This window comes from Zea mays, chromosome 2, assembly GCF_902167145.1.
Source record: "Zea mays cultivar B73 chromosome 2, Zm-B73-REFERENCE-NAM-5.0, whole genome shotgun sequence".
NCBI classification, from domain to species: domain Eukaryota; kingdom Viridiplantae; phylum Streptophyta; class Magnoliopsida; order Poales; family Poaceae; genus Zea; species Zea mays.
Window position 1 is genome coordinate 169,807,852 of NC_050097.1, and position 22,981 is coordinate 169,830,832.

The window sequence follows — 22,981 nt, forward strand, 5'->3', positions numbered from 1 at the left end:
GACTTCCATTGCTCATCTTAAAAAGTAATGACTGTCGAGATGACTTCATTAATAAAATTACCGAGTGCTATTTTTAAAAAGAACTACTGACAAGACTAGTAATATAATTACTGAGAGCATTTTATTAAAAAACTGCTGCTGATAAGGACTATAGTAATAAATATCTGCTGACAAGACTCAGTAATACAGTTACTGAGGCCTATTATTAATGAAAATCTACTGACAAGATTCAGTAATACAATTACTGAGTGCTATGACTAACATTACTCATTAATACAAATACTGACTATTACTAAAATATCTATAATGCACAATAGGACAGTAGCTATATATTCATTAATTACTGAGCATCACTTAACAAAAACACAATAAAAACAGAAAACCTATCCAATCAGTAGCACTGTAGCAGAGTAGCCTAGTGACAAAGTATGCACAATAACTATCATCCAATTAATTACAGACAAAAGGGAACGACCTAGGCTGCATCATCATATGTGAATACAAACTAAAGGGGTGTTTGGTTAGAGAGACTAAAGATTAGTCTCTAGTTTTTAGTCTCATTTAGTTCATTTTTTGCCAAACACTAGGACTAAAATATGGACTAAAATAATTTAGTCTTTAGTCCTTCACATATGTGCTAAAAGGGACTAAACCATATTAATTCCACATTTACCCCTCATTTAGTTTAATTGTACTAATAGCAAGAGAATGTTAAATGCTATTTTAGTCTTTTTATGAGTCATTTAGTATATTCTTACTATTTTTAGCCCCAGAACCAAATATGTTAGGGACTAAACTTTAGTCCCCTAACTAAACTTTAGTCGCTAGACTAAAGAAACCAAACATAGCCTAAGGACGTATTTCTCTATGAAAGGAGGAAACAACTGCTTGGTTGACGACGTGAAATATCATAAAGTAGAGGATCCGTGCCTCATCACAATGCTCCTGTGTTTTCCTGTAAAAAATATCATGAAACGTATTACAAAACCAAAAAGACTGTATATATTAGATGGTTACTGCAAGAATTGTTTGTTTTACTTATAGAATTGATGACGATTTCTAATTCTCATTCAACTCTATTGTAAAATTCCATGAAAAGCATTACAAAGAAAGCACATTCGGTGATCCCCTTTTGATACGGTGTTTTAATATAGGGCATTCCCCACTGTGAAATGTCAGGAAAATCTATGTCTGTATATAAGGTCAACACATCAGCTAGTCTTTTCTGTGATAGCGTACAAAATTTAGCGTAAAATTGGTCCTTGTGTGACTGTTGCTACCACCCATTATGCACGATATACAATGGGTATAAACATATGTGCACGATTTCCAGTTGAAAAAACACATGAAAATTACTGAGTCACCCAAAATACTATGTTATTGAGCGAGTTATGTAAAAAATACCTTCGCAGTATTACTGGATCATTATTACTTAATTTTAACTGTTTGCTCGTGTGCTTTCTACTTAAAATTTACTAATATAAAAAAATATTACTGGATCATTGGATCATTATTATTGAAAAGCATATATTACTAAATGATTGCATATAATACTATTACTGGATCAGTATTACTGAATAAGTATTATTATTACTGAGTCAGAATTACTGATAAATATATTATCGTAACGTTGTCACTACAGGAATTCTACTGATTCCCGTCGGCCAGGGTAATTCCCATCGGCCCGAGCGAAAGCCGACGGGAATAGACTAATTTCCGTCGGCCACCAAATAGTCGACGGGCATTATATTAATTCCCGTCGGCCCCGTCCCAAGCCCACGGGGATTAACTAATCCCTATCGGCCCTGTGCTCTGGCCGACCGGAATTAGTTAATTCTCGTCGGCCCCGTATTCTAGCCGACGGGGATTAATCTTTTTAGAGCCAGGCCGCAGACGCGCGGGCTCATTCCTTCTCCGTTCGCACAATCCTTGCCCGACCGCCGCCCCTGCTCGACCGCCGCCCTGCCCGACCGCTGCCCGAGCCGCCCCTGCCCGAGCGCCGCCGGCAAGGCCGCCCCCGCCCCCGCCCGAGCCGCCGCCTGCCCGAGCGGCGCCCTGGCCGAGCGCCGTCGCCCTGCCCGAGGCCGCCCTGCCCCCGAGGCCGCCCTGCCCGAGGCCGCCCCGCCCGAGCGCCGCCGCCGCCCTGCTCGAGCGCCGCCGCCGCCGTCGGCCCGCCCCGGAGCGCCGCCGCCGCCGCCCGAGTGCCACCACAAGCTCCCGAGCTCCTCGTACCCCGAGCGTCGTCGTCCCCAGCCCGCCGTCTGTGGCGGAACCGCCCGAATTATTCCAGCTTAAGTGCCCAAGTCGCACCCTTAAGGACAGCAACACACTTAAACAGGAATAACCCGTCAGTCCCTCAGATCTAGTCCGATAAAGCCACTTATCCAGGATCGAATACCATTAGCTCACACGAAGGTGAGGCACAGAGAAATACAATAAAACATAATACCACAAATTTAATAAGTATCATTAGTGATTACATTATCGTAGTTTCAGAAATAATAACCATAAATTTTAATGCAGCGGAAATAACTAACGGAGAAGAACCGAGTAACATGGCGAAGCCTGGCCACGCTACTCCTCCTGGTCCTCTCCTGTGGAAGCAGTAACCCACTCGACCATCTATCCCGGTGGCAGGGATGAAGGCCAAGTCACACTAGCAACAAATCATCCTAAGGAGTACCTGCAAAAAATTGTGCCACAAGCAAGACCGAGTATACTAATACTCAGCTAGACTTACCTGGTGTGAGGAGTCTACTCCTCTACCTCTAGACATGCAGCTGTTTGGCTGAGGGGTTTGGTTTGCCAAAAGCACTAGCTGAGTCTAAAATCAAGTTTTAGCTTTTCAAGTTTTAGTATGATCCTTTTAAACTAGATGTGTACCTAGCTATTCATACATGGTATCAAACATTTTATCAATCAACATCTTTTTCCAGTAGTCTCATTTCCACTTATTACTCAATGCAGTACAATGGATCAAGCAGTCTCATTAGCTGCGAGAAGCAAACGATTCGAATCGAGTTTTTATCCTTGCAAGGTAAACCTAAACACACGACATGCAGGGGCACTCCGTCCCCACACACATCAACCGTCCCTATCGATTCCCTGGCAACAGATCAGGGCTCACCGCCTTGGCGTACAATGCCTCACTGACCCCGACTGCCGTCGTGCAGTGACCGCACTTGTACCCACCATAACCGGAATGGGAGACCACGTCTCAGGTCGCATGAGGGGCAAAGTCTGCGGGCAGGTTCACTCAGGTACTAGGCTTACCGATTTACCATATTTCTCGGCATGTGTTTAGTACGTTCAAACGCTTGACACAGGTATCCGCACGTTAATCCTTATTTCAAATTCATCTCGTAGACCACGCATCCCCATGGATCCGTGTCCACAGACAACATCATTCTGATATAAAAATGGATACATTCAATTCCTGACCTCGCGCGAGTGCTAGAAAAATCACTCGACTTCTACCGAGATCCTCATTAATAAAGCAGCTACTCTACCTAGCATACTAGTATCCATCTCAAAAGGATTCCTGAGATCATGCAACTAGGGTTTCAAACAACTCCTACACTTAAGTGCACATTCAATCCTACAATCATTAAGTGTAGTAAAATAGCATAAATAACAGGTTATGCATAAAACCGGGGCTTGCCTTTAATTTAACACTTAGATAGTGTTTGTTGGGGGAGGTACTCGCTTGACGAGCATCCACTGGTTAAGTCCATCAGTCTTCAGGTCGTCCACCAATTGCATCTTGTGGTTGTCACCACATCATTTGCTCGATCGGCATCTCTCGGTCCTAAATGAGATGCAATATGCATATGGATGAATATGGTGAAAAATATCACAAGATATACAATACATGGTAGCGAACTAAACACCAATTAGTAAGACACTGCAACAACTATACACAAACACTAGTTATTTATGTGTCATTGGGCACACGTAAACACTACCACTGGAAAGACGATGATCACTACCTACAATTAACCAACGCAACACGATATCACACGTACAAGTATTTATTTAGTTGCTATGGTTTTTCATTAGTTCTTCTATTGATCACACAAAAGCATCACAAACACAAGTTTAATAGAGGACCGATGCATCAATGTCGATGGACTCCTCTATCACAATCAACTACAGCAAGCAAGCACATTAATCATGGAACACATGTTAACCTAAGTTTAGCCATCACAAGTCTATGTCCGTTAAGTGCTAACTAAGCATTTTTAGCCCAAATGGTGAACTAAATATTCATTTGAGCATGTGCAGATTTTTAGGACAGCAGCACAGCAGCTACTTGTTTTAATCATAACTCTTCAAATATTAATCCAAAAATAGCAAACTAAGACTTTTTGGAAATATTTAAAAGTTTTCTACAACTTTGGTATTGTCATCACAACATGATTCGACACTTAGCAAGGTCGAAATGTGCAAACACAGTAGCTCTGTCTAGATTTGGACAGATTCAGACTTGCAACTTCAAAAATTCACAACTGAAGATTCAGACATCCAAACAAAGTGATCTTAGACTTTCTGGAAAGCTAATTAAATGTTCTACAAATTATTTATAAACATCCCTGGCTGGTTTAGCAAGTATCAAGGGTAAAATATACTATGAAGGCTGTGCTGTCCAAAACTGGACAGATTCAGTCTTCACACTTCAAACACATGTAACTTAATCTTCAGACCACCAAAAAGAGTGATCTAAGACTTTTTGGAAAGCTTGGCAAAAGCACTACATAACTTTTATAATCACCAAGAAGTGATTCCAGTTTTAATCAAATCAAACATTACAGTTTTCGAAATCTGTTCTGACAGAGGACAGAACACAACAACCAGTTCGTAAATTTCATAACTCTTAAACGATCAGGCCTGTGGTTATGAAATTTTAACACAAGCAAGATCAGAAAAGCATCTACAACTTTCTTATAACGACCATGAACAGATTGCAACACTAAATGGAGCAAACAATGCAGTTTCTAAAATCTGTACAGAATTTGGACAGATTCAGTTACTGAATTTGTAAAAAGCATAACTCCTAAACTGTCAGACCTATGGCTGTCAAGTTTTAACACCAGCAAGGTAATAAAGTTATCTACCACTTTTCTATAGCACATATCTACAGAAAACACCATTTAGTTCATCAAACATACAGTACAGGGAAATCGCTGCGTGCAGTCCAAAACAGCAACTACTAAATTTCAGCTCCTATACAATTCAAGAATTGCCGCGTTCTAGAGTCTTGAATTATTATAACACTTTGACATTTGTTAGAGTTAAAATAATCAAATGAGGACCAACAAGTCAACTTGCAAATTTTATTCAAGTCATTTAGTGCACTAAAACTACTACAACCAATCAACGACGCATTCTCCACGATAATCACCCAACAATTTGCGTTTTAAATTAGACATCACATGAGCACTAATACTTTTCATCCGCGACTGTAACCATACGTATTTAGAATGCAACAAGCAAATTTACCGTGACTACAAGCTTAACTAAAGTCATCTAACGAGTCGGCTAGCTAGAGCAACGACATAGCCCACTAAATATCATACTCGTCAGCTTGTCTATTATTATCAAAATCTGAGACACCACATACACTACAACATTTTTATAAACATTCATATTCACAATTATTTTTTGCACACCGACCAAATCATACAAATCGTAAACTACTAGTCTCCAACTCACAATCACCATGCATTTACTCCCCGATCATGAACACATACATGTTTATCATACGAACAGAGCATTTCAATAATTATCCTAAAACAATTAACTCCATTACACAACTTATACCACAAACCTACTTGACTTGCTTGAAGTGTCTACTCGAATCCGTGAGCACAATCACACATTATATGCGAAGCATAATTTAACGAACACATAATACGCATCGACTCGATTCGACTTATAAATATCGAGAAAGCGATGATTAGTTTGGCATGTCACCACCTCTCTAATTAAGCAAAAACAATTTCTACTTATATCGACCGAACATTCGTGTCGAGCACACCTTATGTTACCTTGTCTCGCATACAACCATGTTGTGGCATGCACTCGAGACACTACCGATTAACTTAACGCAATTACCACCACAATGCACTTCGATATACACGTTCGACATCACAGTGCTTCGACAGACCCCACACTTCCAATCTACTTGTCACATCCAAACACACCACGTGACCACTGCATTCTTATAACCAATTTTAGCGCAATTATTTATGACAACACTTAGCGATTAGACGAGTGAAACATCAACTGATTATTCGTACATTCGCCTTTGAAACACTTAATCATATGTGACACAATTTATATTTTCAACCCACTCTAACCTACACCATGATGAATACATAAAATATATTTACATAGACTAACTCATTAGCCGACTGCGGAAACCACCACATGCTTTACACTTTATTAGATTTACCACGACTAACACACTGCTTTATGATGAAGTATTTTAACAAACGATTAATACCATCCACGAACCATCCTCGTGACACATAAATGAATCATCGCAACCACATATATTCAAACACCAATACACACCACATCGACCAAAACATATTTAGACAAACTACAAATCGCACACATCAAACAACTTCTTGTTCTCCAACCGCAAAAGCGAACCTACTAATGCGCATAACCGAAACATTTTACACACATCCATTCAAAATAATTAAACGAGTCAATCGAGAGCGACATGCACCGGCTCACCATAAACAAACCCAATCGGTGTTTGTGAGGACGATGGCGATTCCGATTTGTGCATCGCTACAAACATCGACGGGCGTCGAGCGGCTTGCCTTCTCCACGCAAAACATGGGGTGCCTCTCCTCCACAAAATAAAATAAAACAGCACACATACACAATTAATCGTATGAAAATAATGTCGATGCGGAATCGAACACGGAGCGTCGCGGTCTCACCGGGGTGAACGACGACGACGATGGGGCTGCGCAGCGAGGGGAGGTGGGGCGAGCTGCCGCTGTTTTGTGGGGAAGAGAGGAGGAGCAGGGGAGGGCGCCGGGGATCCGCTGCTGTGCGCGCGCAGGGGCTTGGGGGAGGGAGATGCTGCGCAGAAGAAAGGAGAGTTGGGCGCAGGGAGGAAGGGGGCCGGCTGCGTGGATTTTCTGGGCGCCAGCCATTCCCTGCGTGATGGCGAGGCCGAGCTGGGAGAGGGGAGTCGCTGTCCTCTGCTGGCCGAAGTTGCTGCTCACCTGCAGGGGAAGTGGGGCTCGCGCCCATGGGAGGAGAAGGGCAGGGGACGCCATGGCTGTGGAGGTGCTCGTCTGCTGCAGAGATGGAGCTCGTCCATGCAGGAAGGAGCCGAGGGGGAGAAGGGAGGCCAGCCATGGGAGAAAAAGCTCCTCCTCTTGCGCGCTGGGGAGAAGGGCGCCATGGCTGGGGCGCGTGGAGCAGGGCTCGCTGGTGGCTGCTGCCGCCCTGAGCAAGGAGGAAGAAGGTGCATGGGAGAGAAAGGAGAAGAGAGTGGCGGCTGGAAATTTTTGAGGGGTGGGAGTGGAAAATTTCCAAGTGAGCACCCCTATTTATAGAAGCAACCCTAGGGTTAGGGTTTTTTAGTGGGCTGGGCTGGATTTGGCCCAAACACGTACTCGGGCTGCGCTAATTTATTTTCCCGAATAAAAATGCTCCCGCGGAATCCGTTTGTACGCAAAACAGCGTGAACTAGAGTTCGGATGAGCGGACGGTTGCGTGATTAACTCGGCCGAGATTCTAATTTGATTTCGCTCGAAAATAATTACCCACGCATGGTTCGAAAATAAATTGCCTCGGGATACGACCGGCTTGCGGGATTTTAGTCAGAGAAGGTGAATCGTGGCATTTTAAAATCGTTGTCAATACGGGGTTTTGAGTTCGGTTCGAACATGAGATATTTAGCCGAGTCGGATAAAATTGATTAGAGGACGACACATCGAGTATTCCGTCTGAGAGTACGGACTCGGATAAAATAGTCAGACATAGATCAACGTTCGAGGAATTAACTCGGGCTCAGACCAAATAACAGTCGTCGAGAGTTTGATTTAATGAGCTTCAGATGAGTTTTATAAATCGAGATTGATTATCGAGTTTCGCATTCGTGTCGAGAAACAAAAGTTTTAACAGGCTCCAAATTCGGCCATTTCTCGCGATCGAATAACTTCGAATTCGGTGAATTGTGAATGGATAGTCTGGATAATCAGAGACATACGCGAGCGAGAAATAGAAATTTTCACTGAGCATCCGAGATTAGGATAATTCTTCCGACATAACCCGAAATAGACACCTGGGGTGTCACAGCCTTCCCCCCTTAAAAGAATCTCGTCCCGAGATTCGAATGAGGAGCTTTAAGGGTGGAGAAGCATGTAACTCCCAGACCAGAGATAGATGCAAATTCAGGAGATGGGATCTGACAAGATACTGAAGATAGATTTGGGTAGATTATCGCGGCATGTTGAGACAAAATGCAGCGATCACTCTGAGAGAATGTTCACAAAAGGTAGCACATCAGTTTAGTCCTGTAATGGATCACGACTATTAACCGTGATACCAGCGCGTGCCGAGCAGCTCAACCATGTGTGCACCATAGTAGGCTCTCGGTTTCGTCGCGGCACCATCAGTTGTTAGTCATCATACCATTACCAAACACAACCAATGAGAAATCCACATAGCACAGATAGATGGAGCCCATGAGAGTATGGCTCAGAAAATGTGACTGAAGTTGAAGCAGAGATTGCTGGCAAAAGAGCATCACATGAGAATTTCTTTAACTCAGAGAACTATTTTATGATCATCACGAGGATTATCAGCCAAAGATTGATACGATATTTAATATGAGGATGAACCAACCATGAGATCGAGATTGATAAGCTTTTAGAGACATGAGAGATCCAAAGATAACATCAACATCCATTGAACCAAATGGATACATTGTTTAGAGATTAAATTGATCACAACATCATGATCCTCGGAGGAGGGGTATGAGACTGACCAGAAATGAGAGATTTAGGCAAATCAACATTCGATACTTGAGAACGAGTTATAGCAGATAACCAGATAACGGGGCAGAATCCTTAAAGGATCCGGAGATTTGGATGATAAGGCCACAACATGATTCACAAGGAAAATGATTACCTGATTCGGACAAAGGAGAGGTAGGCAAACAGGATCAGCTAGGATGATCAACAGAAATGTTATGAAGTTTTAGGGGCAAGGACCCATGGAAAGAAACACGGCCTTGATAGGGTTTGCGCAACTAGACACCAACAACAATTATATTTTTTTGACACAAGTGCACAAGAAGACTTGGGTTGGCCTAGCGGTCAAGCTATGGGGGTCTATAAGTTGTGCAGGTGTAAATTCAAGGGTAAAACACTCAAGGGTCAGAAAATACCAACACAAGCATGAATTTTTTTTGAGGTTTCACTTGCTAAACTCAAGGTTATTTGGGGGGGGGGTCTTCTCATGAGCAGGATGGACAACATTTTCTTGCAAAAAGGTTTGAATATTTACAATACCACCTAGATAGCAAGGCAAGAGAAACACATAACACAACCTAACAAGACTTACTAATTAGGCAAGAGATAAGGCATTTCTTATATTACATAACATAGCAATACAACACATTATTCAGAATTTCTTATTATTGGAATGAAGGTGAGATAAGCATGTTGATGCACAAGAGACAATTATAATGCGACAATCATGATGCATGCTCATTCTAGTCGTCTTCTCAGACCTAACTAATTTTTCGGATGCTTGCTATAACATCCTTCATAATAGTAGTAGTAGCCTTTATGGCCTAAATAACTAGCCACCTAGCTACCCATCTATTTCCTAAGGCTTCACGTTCTAAGTCTATCCTGATCGTCCTGACGATCTATCCAACATTGGTTTCTAGCAAGTTTTACTTTAGAAAAGGTTGGAATCATGACTTATCGACTTCTCTGTACTGGTATTCGCTCCGATACCAGCTGTGGCGGAACCGCCCGAATTATTCCAGCTTAAGTGCCCAAGTCGCACCCTTAAGGGCAGCAACACACTTAAACAGGAATAACCCGTCAGTCCCTCGGATCTAGTCCGATAAAGCCACTTATCCAGGATCGAATACCATTAGCTCACACGAAGGTGAGGCACAGAGAAATACAATAAAACATAATACCACAAATTTAATAAGTATCATTAGTGATTACATTATCGGAGTTTCAGAAATAATAACCATAAATTTTAATGCAGCAGAAATAACTAACGGAGAAGAACCGAGTAACATGGCGAAGCCTGGCCACGCTACTCCTCCTGGTCCTCTCCTGCGGAAGCAGTAACCCACTCGACCATCTATCCCGGTGGCAGGGATGAAGGCCAAGTCACACTAGCAACAAATCATCCTAAGGAGTACCTGCAAAAAATTGTGCCACAAGCAAGGCTGAGTATACTAATACTCAGCTAGACTTACCCGGTGTGAGGAGTCTACTCCTCTACCTCTAGACATGCAGCTGTTTGCTGAGGGGTTTGGTTTGCCAAAAGCACTAGCTGAGTCTAAAATCAAGTTTTAGCTTTTCAAGTTTTAGTATGATCCTTTTAAACTAGATGTGTACCTAGCTATTCATACATGGTATCAAACATTTTATCAATCAACATCTTTTTCCAGTAATCTCATTTCCACATATTACTCAATGCAGTACAATGGATCAAGCAGTCTCATTAGCTGCGAGAAACAGATGATTCGAATCGAGTTTTTATCCTTGCAAGGTAAACCTAAACACACGACATGCAGGGGCACTCCGTCCCCACACACATCAACCGTCCCCATCGATTCCCTGTCAACAGATCAGGGCTCACCGCCTTGGCGTACAATGCCTCACTGACCCCGACTGCTGTCGTGCAGTGATCGCACTTTTACCCACCATAACCGGAATGGGAGACCACGTCTCAGGTCGCGTGAGGGGCAAAGTCTGCGGGCAGGTTCACTCAGGTACTAGGCTTACCGATTTACCATATTTCTCGACATGTGTTTAGTACGTTCATACGCTTGACACAGGTATCCGCATGTTAATCCTTATTTCAATTTCATCTCGTAGACCACGCATCCCCATGGATCCGTGTCCACAGACAACATCATTCTGATATAAAAATGGATACATTCAATTCCTGACCTCGCGCGAGTGCTAGAAAAATCACTCGACTTCTACCGAGATCCTCATTAATAAAGCAGCTACTCGACCTAGCTTACTAGTATCCATCTCAAAAGGATTCCTGAGATCATGCAACTAGGGTTTCAAACAACTCCTACACTTAAGTGCACATTCAATCCTACAATCATTAAGTGTAGTAAAATAGCATAAATAACAGGTTATGCATAAAACCGGGGCTTGCCTTTAATTTAACACTTAGATAGTGTTTGTTGGGGGAGGTACTTGCTTGGCGAGCATCCACTGGTTAAGTCCATCAGTCTTCAGGTCGTCCACCAATTGCGTCTTGTGGTTGTCACCACATCATTTGCTCGATCGGCATCTCTCGGTGCTAAATGAGATGCAATATGCATATGGATGAATATGGTGAAAAATATCACAAGATATACAATACATGGTAGCGAACTAAACACCAATTAGTAAGACACCGCAACAACTATACACAAACACTAGTTATTTATGTGTCATTGGGCACACGTAAACACTACCACTGGAAAGACGATGATCACTACCTACAATTAACCAACGCAACACGATATCACACGTACAAGTATTTATTTAGTTGCTACGATTTTTCATTAGTTCTTCTATTGATCACACAAAAGCATCACAAACACAAGTTTAATAGAGGACCGATGCATCAATGTCGATGGACTCCTCTATCACAATCAACTACAGCAAGCAAGCACATTAATCATGGAACACATGTTAACCTAAGTTTAGCCATCACAAGTCTATGTCCGTTAAGTGCTAACTAAGCATTTTTAGCCAAAATGGTGAACTAAATATTCATTTGAGCATGTGCAGATTTTTAGGACAGCAGCACAGCAGCTACTTGTTTTAATCATAACTCTTCAAATATTAATCCAAAAATAGCAAACTAAGACTTTTTGGAAAGCGTAAAAAGTTTTCTACAACTTTGGTATTGTCATCACAACATGATTCGACACTTAGCAAGGTCGAAATGTGCAAACACAGTAGCTCTGTCCAGATTTGGACAGATTCAGACTTGCAACTTCAAAAATTCACAACTGAAGATTCAGACATCCAAACAAAGTGATTTTAGACTTTATGGAAAGCTAATTAAATGTTCTACATATTATTTATAAACATCCCTGGCTGGTTTAGCATGTATCAAGGGTAAAATATACTATGAAGGCTGTGTTATCCAAAACTGGACAGATTCAGTCTTCACACTTCAAACACATGTAACTTAATCTTCAGACCACCAAAAAGAGTGATCTAAGACTTTTTGGAAAGCTTGGCAAAAGCACTACATAACTTGTATAATCACCAAGAAGTGATTCCAGTTTTAATCAAATCAAACATTACAGTTTTCGAAATCTGTTCTGACAGAGGACAGAACACAGCAACCAGTTCGTAAATTTCATAACTCTTAAACGATCAGGCCTGTGGTTATGAAATTTTAACACAAGCAAGATCAGAAAAGCATCTACAACTTTCTTATAACGACCATGAACAGATTGCAACACTAAATTGAGCAAACAATGCAGTTTCTAAAATCTGTACAGAATTTGGACAGATTCAGTTACTGAATTTGTAAAAAGCATAACTCCTAAACTGTCGGACCTATGGCTGTAAAATTTTAACACCAGCAAGGTAATAAAGTTATCTACCACTTTTCTATAGCACATATCTACAGAAAACACCATTTAGTTCATCAAACATACAGTACAGGGAAATCGCTGCGTGCAGTCCAAAACAGCAACTACTAAATTTCAGCTCCTATACAATTCAAGAATTGCCGCGTTCTAGAGTCTTGAATTATTATAACACTTTGATATTTGTTAGAGTTAAAATAATCAAATGAGGACCAACAAGTCAACTTGCAAATTTTATTCAAGTCATTTAGTGCACTAAAACTACTACAACCAATCAACGACGCATTCTCCACGATAATCACCCAACAATTTGCGTTTTAAATTAGACATCACATGAGCACTAATACTTTTCATCCGCGACTGTAACCATACGCATTTAGAATGCAACAAGCAAATTTACCGTGACTGCAAGCTTAACTAAAGTCATCTAACGAGTCGGCTAGCTAGAGCAACGACATAGCCCACTAAATATCATACTCGTCAGCTTGTCTATTATTATCAAAATCGGAGACACCACATACACTACAACATTTTTATAAACATTCATATTCACAAGTATTTTTGCACACCAACCAAATCATACAAATCGTAAACTACTAGTCTCCAACTCACAATCACTATGCATTTACTCCCCCATCATGAACACATACATGTTTATCATACAAACAGAGCATTTCAACAATTATCCTAAAACAATTAACTCCATTACACAACTTATACCACAAACCTACTTGACTTGCTTGAAGTGTCTACTCGAATCCGTGAGCACAATCACACATTATATGCGAAGCATAATTTAACGAACACATAATACGCATCGACTCGATTTGACTTATAAATATCGAGAAAGCGATGATTAGTTTGGCATGTCACCACCTCTCTAATTAAGCAAAAACAATTTCTACTTATATCGATCGAACATTCGTGTCGAGCACACCTTATGTTACCTTGTCTCGCATACAACCATGTTGTGGCATGCACTCGAGACACTACCGATTAACTTAACGCAATTACCACCACAATGCACTTCGATATACACGTTCGACATCACAGTGCTTCGATAGACCCCACACTTCCAATCTACTTGTCACATCCAAACACACCACGTGACCACTGCATTCTTATAACCAATTTTAGCGCAATTATTTATGACAACACTTAGCGATTAGACGAGTGAAACATCAACTGATTATTCGTACATTCGCCTTTGAAACACTTAATCATATGTGACACAATTTATATTTTGTAACGCCCTGAATTTGGGGGGTAGAATTTTTTTTCTTCTTTTCTCTCACCAAATTCAGGCGTTACCCTTTTCTTTTCTCGTTCCCTCGCTAAACCTTGATCTTTTCCAAAGTTATAGCGGGGTTTGGCTTGGAATTCCCGTGTAAAGAAAAACCCTAAATTACTTTATGTCGTTTGATGCATCATGCCGAACCATGCATTCTTTCGATTGCTTAAAAATGTAAGTGCATTCATCCAGGAAAAAACGGATTTCGAAAAGGAGAAAACCTTTTTTTTTATTTTTCTTTTCTTTTCTTTCTTTTTCCCTTCTCTCTCTCCTCCCTTTTTCTCTCTCCCGCGCTGTGGGCCGCCCCGGCCAACCCAGCCGCCCCTGGCCGGCCCAGCCCCCCCCCCCCCCCCCCCCCCGCGCGCCCCCTTTGGGCCCAGCTGGCCCAGCCGCCCCTCCCTTTTCCCCCCAAATCCCTCTCTCTCCCTCCCTTTCTCCCATTTTCTCTCTAGCCGCCGCCCCCTGCAGCTCGGCCGCCCCGTCCCCGTCCCCGGTGAGCCCTCCTCTCTCCCTTCCCTCTCCCCTCCTCTCCCCCTCCCCGGCCCAACCGCCACCCAGCTCGGCCGCGCCTGCGCGCCCTGCCCCGCGCCCCCGCTGGTTCGGCCGCCCCCCGCCAGCTCGGCCGCCCGCCGCCGGCTTGGCCGCCCCCGCCCCTGCCCCAGGCCGGTTCAACCGCCCCCTGGCCGGTTCAACCGCCCCCCCTTTTTTATTTTCTTTCATTACTGTTACTTATTTTATTTTAGGCAGGATAATCATTGTTCATGTTATTGAAATAGGAAACTTAATTTAGAATTCTGTTACGCTAGTTAATTCATATAATCAATTGTTTATCCAGTTCAATGTTGATCAACTAAAAATGACTAGGTTTCCATTAGTGCATATAACTAAATTCTTTTGTTAGAACCAATTGTAACTAATCATTAGTGCATAAGCTTTAAACCCCCCCCCCGCGAGACAGACCTTTTCCCGTTTCTTTCTAACTATAATGAATGTGATATCGAATGTCATACTTGATGCATATTCACTTTATTTGTTCCCTTGTGTGATGTACTGTTTGTTTCCCAATTTGAATGGATGTATGTATGTATGCTTGCAATCGCATAGAGAACGATCCGGTCGAAGAGCCCGAGGAACTCGCAGGAGAAGCCCCTGAGCAGCAGTCGGTTGGTGGAGGCAAGTGTCCCTTGACCTATCTCCGTCCTATTCATTATTTAATTCACCTCCCGCTTTACACATTTATGCCTAAGGATTGACTAGCTTTGTTAACCATGTCCTTGTTTACCTATTTGGGTTGGATTATTATTGTTTAGCTTTATGCTATTGCTTAACTCTAATCAATGAACATGATGAGATTATCTATGATACGCTGTTTTCCCTTCTCTTATTATGATGTTGTACTTGTGGTCATCAAGGGGGCTCGAGCGGTTTCTCGAGTGCCTCTCCGTAAGGACCTGTTCTATGGATGACCGCCCGGGAAAACAGTGCAACCATGAGGGTGGAATGGGATGCCCTTAGCTGAATAATTAGAGGATCCGGGGTGTAGTTCACTTAGCCGTCATGCCGTCAATGGGGCTCGGTGTATGCGGCTCGCTCTGCCAAGTTTGGGTTCGCCCCTTGGGGAGGAGTGCGGTGCATTTAGGAAACCTAACGGGTGGCTATAGCCCCGGGGAATCTTTGTAAAGGCTACGTAGTGATGCCCTGCTAGGCCACCTAGGTAGTGGTCAATGGGGAGTAGCTCTCTCCGGGCAGAAAGGGAATCACGGCTTGTGGGTAAAGTGCACAACCTCTGCAGAGTGTTTGAAAACTGATATATCAGCCGTGCTCACGGTTATGAGCGACCAAGGGAGCTCTAGTGATTAGTGGTACTTGATCAGAGATATTATGGTACAGGTGGCTATGAGATCGATGGTTTTGGTTATGACTATGGTGCTGGTAAGTGGTATTCTTTCCGTTTGGAAAGGGTACATCGGGCTAATAACTTGGGTTAATGCTAAAACCTGGCTTTCTATTAGTAAATAATAATCTGACCAACTAAAAGCAACTGCTTGACTTATCCCCACATAAAGCTAGTCCACTACAGCCAAATAGGATACTTGCTGAGTATGTTGATGTGTACTCACCCTTGCTCTACACGCCAAACCCCCCCCATCCCCAGGTTGTCAGCATTGCAACCACTGCTCAAGCGAAGATGAAGCTGTGGAAGGAGACTTCCAGGAGTTCCAAGACTACGACGAGTTCTAGGTGTGGGTTAGCGGCAACCCCCAGTCGGCTGCCTGTGAAGGCCGCGTTTATCTACGTTTCTTTTCCGCACTTTGATTTATTGTAAGGACTATATGGACGTCTCAGACGTATGATGTAATCGACTATTATTTCCCCTTTTAATACTATTTTGAGCACTGTGTGATGATGTCCATGTTATGTAACTGTTGTGTACGTGAATAACTGATCCTGGCACGTACATGGTTCGCATTCGGTTTGCCTTCTAAAACCAGGTGTGACATATTTTCAACCCACTCTAACCTACACCATGATGAATACATAAAATATATTTACGTAGACTAACTCATTAGCCGACTGCGGAAACCACCACATGCTTTACGCTTTATTAGATTTACCACGACTAACACACTGCTTTATGACAAAGTATTTTAACAAACGATTAATACCATCCACGAACCATCCTCGTGACACATAAATGAATCATCGCAACCACATATATTCAAACACCAATACACACCACATCGACCAAAACGTATTTAGACAAACTACAAATCGCACACATCAAACAACTTCTTGTTCTCCAACCACAAAAGCGAACCTACTAATGCGCATAACCGAAACATTTTACACACATCCATTCAAAATAATTAAACGAGTCAATCGAGAGCGACATGCATTGGCTCACCATAAACAAACCCAATCGGTGTTTGTGAGGACGATGGCGATTCCGATTTGTGCATCGCTACAAACATCGATGGGCGTCGAGCGGCTTGCCTTCTCCATGCAAAACACGGGGTGCCTCTCCTCCACAAAATAAAATAAAACAGCACACATACACAATTAATCGTATGAAAACAATGTCGATGCGGAATCGAACACGGAGCGTCGCGGTCTCACCGGGGTGAACGACGACGACGATGGGGCTGCGCAGCGAGGGGAGGTGGGGCGAGCTGCCGCTGTTTTGTGGGGAAGAGAGGAGGAGCAGGGGAGGGCGCCGGGGATCCGCTGCTGTGCGCGCGCAGGGGCTTGGGGGAGGGAGATGCTGCGCAGAAGAAAGGAGAGCTGGGCGCAGGGTGGAAGGGGGCCGGCTGCGTGGATTTTCTGGGCGCCAACCATTCCCTGCGTGATGGCGAGGCCGAGCTGGGAGAGGGGAGTCGCTGTCCTCTGCAAGCCGAAGTTGCTGCTCACCTGCAGGGGAAGTGGGGCTCGCGCCCATGGGAGGAGAAGGGCAGGGGACGCCATGGCTGTGGAGGTGCTCGTCTGCTGCAGAGATGGAGCTCGTCCATGCAGGAAGGAGCCGAGGGGGAGAAGGGAGGCCGGCCATGGGAGAAAAAGCTCCTGCTCTTGCGCGCTGGGGAGAAGGGAGCCATGGCTGGGGCGCGTGGAGCAGGGCTCGCTGGTGGCTGCTGCCGCCCTGAGCAAGGAGGAAGAAGGTGCGTGGGAGAGAAAGGAGAAGAGAGTGGCGGCTGGAAATTTTTGAGGGGTGGGAGTGGAAAATTTCCAAGTGAGCACCCCTATTTATAGAAGCAACCCTAGGGTTAGGGTTCTTTAGTGGGCCTAGTGGGCTGGGCTGGATTTGGCCCAAACACGTACTTGGGCCGCGCTAATTTATTTTCCCGAATAAAAATGCTCCCGCGGAATCCGTTTGTACGCAAAACAGCGTGAACTAGAGTTCGGACGAGCGGACGGTTGCGTGATTAACTCGGCCGAGAGTCTAATTTGATTTCGCTCGAAAATAATTACCCACGCATGGTTCGAAAATAAATTGCCTCGGGATACGACCGGCTTGCGGAATTTTAGTCAGAGAAGGTGAATCGTGGCATTTTAAAATCGTTGTCGATACGGGGTTTTGAGTTCGGTTCGAACATGAGATATTTAGCCGAGTCGGATAAAATTGATTAGAGGACGACACATCGAGTATTCCGTCTGAGAGTACGGACTCGGATAAAATAGTCAGACATAGATCAACGTTCGAGGAATTAACTCGGGCTCAGACCAAATAACAGTCGTCGAGAGTTTGATTTAATGAGCTTCAGATGAGATTTATAAATCGAGATTGATTATCGAGTTTCGCATTCGTGTCGAGAAACAAAAGTTTTAACAGGCTCCAAATTCAGCCATTTCTCGCGATCGAATAACTTCGAATTCGGTGAATTGTGAATGGATAGTCTGGATAATCAGAGACATACGCGAGCGAGAAATAGAAATTTTCACTGAGCATCCGAGATTAGGATAATTCTTCCGACATAACCCGAAATAGACACCTCGGGTGTCACACCGTCGTCCACCGTCCGCTCGTGCCCCGACAGGAATCAGTAACTGAGGTATAATCCTATCTATATGTAAATAAGTATGTGATTATTTTCGTCGGTTTTTTGTGGCCGACGGGAGTTAACTTTTATGTGATTAGAGTTAGTTTAAAATTGTTAATTTATAGTGTTCTTAGTTTTCCTATGACTTTATGCATTATTGAATGTAAATGCGAGTGCGATTGTTGAATGTAAATGCGAGTGCGATTGTTAAATTTGTGTATACATGCTTATTTTCGTTGGTTTTTTATGGCCGACGAGAGTTAACTTTCATGTGATTAGAGTTAGTTTAATATCACATGTGATTAGAGTGTGATTAGAGTTAGTTTAATATCACATGTGTGGCTTGATGTTAGGTAAGTATTAATTCTATTATTATAATAGATTTAACTTATGCTATTGAATTGTTGAATTTGATGTTATTTAATAATTAGATTTAACTTATAATATTAGGTTGTATGAAGGTTTCGATATTGATAAATTTAATGTTATTTATGTATATATATAGTTATTTATGTATATATATAGTTTTACTACTTACCTATAGATGTATGTGTGACGTGTAGAAACATGATTGTCTCACACACACTCTTTACTCGTACACATAGCCGCAATAATGGGTGATAGACGTGATTGGATGTATGAATGTTTCAAGAAGGGTGGGTGTCACACAAGTGAATGGTTTGCCAAGACGCAGATATTTCTAGACCATGCAGCTGCTTTGTCACAAATAGATAATATTATGTGTCCATGCAATAAATGTAGAAATATGACGAGCCACACCAAGAGGCAGGTCACACTACACCTGTGCTCACATGATTTCGTGCCAGGCTATAAGGTCTGGTATCTCCACGGTGAAGATGTTGAACGAGCAACAAAAGTAGAAGTTGATGATGGTGAAGATGATGTTGATAGGATGGACCAGATGCTTGAGTATCTGCAGCCTGAACTGGCACCAGATCATCATGATTCACCTACACCGGAGGTTCAGAAGTTCTTCGACCTACTCAAAGCGTCAGAAGAGCCTCTTCACGGACACACTGACGTGACCGTACTCGAATTCATGACCTGGCTGATGTCAATCAAGTCCAAGTTTGCATTCTCAATTAATTGTTACAAGGAGCTTGTGGATTTGATTAGCGAGGTTCTTCCTACGGGTCACAAGATGCTCAAAGACATGTACCAGTCCAAGAAATTGCTTGAAGGTCTTGGTATGGAGTATGAGAAGATTGATGTTTGCCAAGACAACTGTATGCTTTTTTGGAAGGAACATGGCAGAGAACAGAAATGCTTAAAATGTGGGAAGTCGATGTACGTGGAGCTTGCAAATGAAGATGGGGAGAAGGTGGTGACAAAGGTTGCACATAAACAACTTCGGTACATGCCTCTCACTCTTATAATGAAACGTTTGTTTCTCTCGAGGAAGACCACTATGCACATGAGGTGGCATAAAGATTGTACGGACAGACAAGATGGGTTAATGGTGCACCCGTCAGATGGTGATGCATGGAAGGCTCTTGACAAATTTGATCCAAATTTTGCCAGCGATGCAAGAAACGTTCGTATCGGCTTGGCAACTGATGGTTTCAAGCTGTTCAATATGACCGCTGCGTCGTATTCATGTTGGCCTGTCATTGCCATACCGTACAACCTTCCACCTGCTCTTTGCATGAAATATGATTTTATGTTCCTATGTCTTGTTATACCTGGGCCTGAGCATCCTGGCGTACGCCTCAATGTGATGCTTCAACCACTGATTAAAGAGTTAAAGAAGCTATGGCAAGGTGTGGAAGCCTATGACTGCTTCAAGAAGCAGAAATTCAATCTTCGTGTTGCATATCTGTTCTCGGTTCATGATTTTATGGCGTATGGTATTTTCTCTGGATGGAGCGTGCATGGTAGATTGACGTGTCCTTATTGTGCTAAAGATACAAATTGTTTTCGTCTTAGTGCTGGTGGCAAGATATGTTACTTTGATTGCCATAGATGTTTTCTACCCTTCAATCACCCCTTCAGAAGGCAGAGAAAGGAATTTAGGAAGGGCACCATTGTCACGAAGGGACCGCCCAAGCGACGTAGTGGGATAGAAATTACAGAAGAGCATATGAAACTTGTCCTAGACGAGAGTGGGAAAAGGTATCAAGGTTTTGGTGAGGAGCATAACTGGACTCACATATGTGGCTTGTGGGAGCTTCCTTATGCTAAGTCATTGATTTTGATGCACAACATCGACGTCATGCATCAAGAGAGTAACTTTTGCCAAGCCCTCATAAATACATGCATGTATTTCCTTGATAAAACGAAAGACAATGACAAGGCACGCATGGACTTAGCAGTGATATGTGATCGTCCAACCCAAGTGCTTAGAGACAACGGAGGCAAACCAGAAGCTGACTATTGTCTGAAATCTAAGCAACGGAAAGAAGTGATGAAGTGGATGAAGGACATTAAATTCCCCGATGGTTATGCCGCTGGTTTTAGAAGATCTGTGAACTTGAAGACAATGAAGATGAATGGACTGAAGAGCCATGACTTCCACATAATTATGGAGAGGCTCATGCCTGTAATGTTTCGTGGGTACATTTCTGAAGCTGTGTGGAAAACGTTAGCTGAAGTTAGCTATTTCTACAGACAGTTGTGTGCTAAAGAAATCAGAAGAGATGTGATGGAACAGCTGGAGAAAGAGGCACCGGTGCTTTTGTGCAAATTGGAAAAAATATTTCCACCGGGTTTCTTCAATCCTATGCAGCATCTCTTTATACATCTTCCATATGAGGCTAAGGTCAGTGGTCCTGTTCAGTATAGGTGGATGTTTCATATAGAAAGAGCATTAAAGAAGCTTAGAGCAATGGTGGGCAATAAGGCAAGAGTTGAAGGATGTATTGCGGAACAATTTAAACTAAAGGAGGTAGCACACTTCACAAGTTGTTACTTTGCAGAAGAACATAATATATTTGCTCGAAAGAAAAGGTACCATGATGATGAACGAGAGATGCCTCCATGTAGTGATCTTTCGATTTTTCAGACAAACGGAAAAGCCGTTGGTCCACCCAAGGCATATCACCTCAGTATGGAAGAACGGAAGTATGCTTTACTGTACATGTTCACGAATATGCCTGAGGTGGAGAAATACTTTGTGTAAGACTTATTTTCTTAAACTGTTCATATGTGAATTAGTTTATGTTATCAAATATCTCATGTCATACAATAATATTTGACAGTGAGTTTGATGAACAAAACATGAGGTGTCTCGGTAGGCCAACAGCGAGAGACATAGACAAATTGCGACGTGATGGTATGCATGGGCGACCTAATTTCATTATGTGGCTTCGGGACTGTGTAAGTCTTAATTATGTGGCTCCGAGAGCTAATTTCAGTTAACTCATATTACAGAATTTGCTAATGCTTTGTGGCATAATTGACAGTTTGGGGAGGAAATGAATTTTAATGATGACTTACGTCTATTACCTATTGGAAGCGTAACTGCCAAAAGCTATGGACGTTACGACGTCAATGGATATCACTTTCGTTCAAGCATTTTCGAATCAAGTCATCCTATGGCCGCCACTCAAAATAGTAGAGTCGTTACTAGGGCAACCGACATGGAAGGACACGAAGCCTGCTATTACGGGAAAATAAAAAATATAATCGAGATTACATTTGCTGGAAATAAGCCTTTAGCGCTAGTTTTCTTTGAGTGTAAATGGTATGACCCGAAGTATTATAGGACCGAATTTGGGATGACACAGATCCAACCTGAAAAATTGCTTCAAGGACACGACACGTATATCCTTGCCCATCAAGCAGACCAAGTTTATTTCTCGACATATCCATGCAAAAAGTTGTCTAAATGGAGGGTTGTGTACAATGTAAATCCCTGCGAACGCCTATACACTCCTGGTGAGGACGAATATCAAATTGGTCACCTTGAGCAGGTTGATGAGGTGTTTCAAGAAGAAGAGTTGCCAACTAGTTTTCATATTGATCCTGCACCGACATTAGATTCACTAGTTGCAGACGTTAACGACTTAACTTTTCCCGAGAGACAGAGAAGACAACCTGTTAGGAGAAAAGTTACATGGCGACCTCTGCATAGAAGAGAACAAATATATCCTGATTTTGATGATATTTAACAAGTAAAGTTGTTTTGTTATTTCATTTGTTTATATTTTAAGTATTATGTCATTTTTGATGCCCTAATGAATAATTTCTTATTTTTTATGCAGGATGCCGCCAAAATCAAAGAAGTCAGTGAAGGGGCTGTTCAAGGGCCTGGGCCTTTTTCAGGGCAGTTCTTCGAGAAGCAGCAGACGTCGAGAGCTG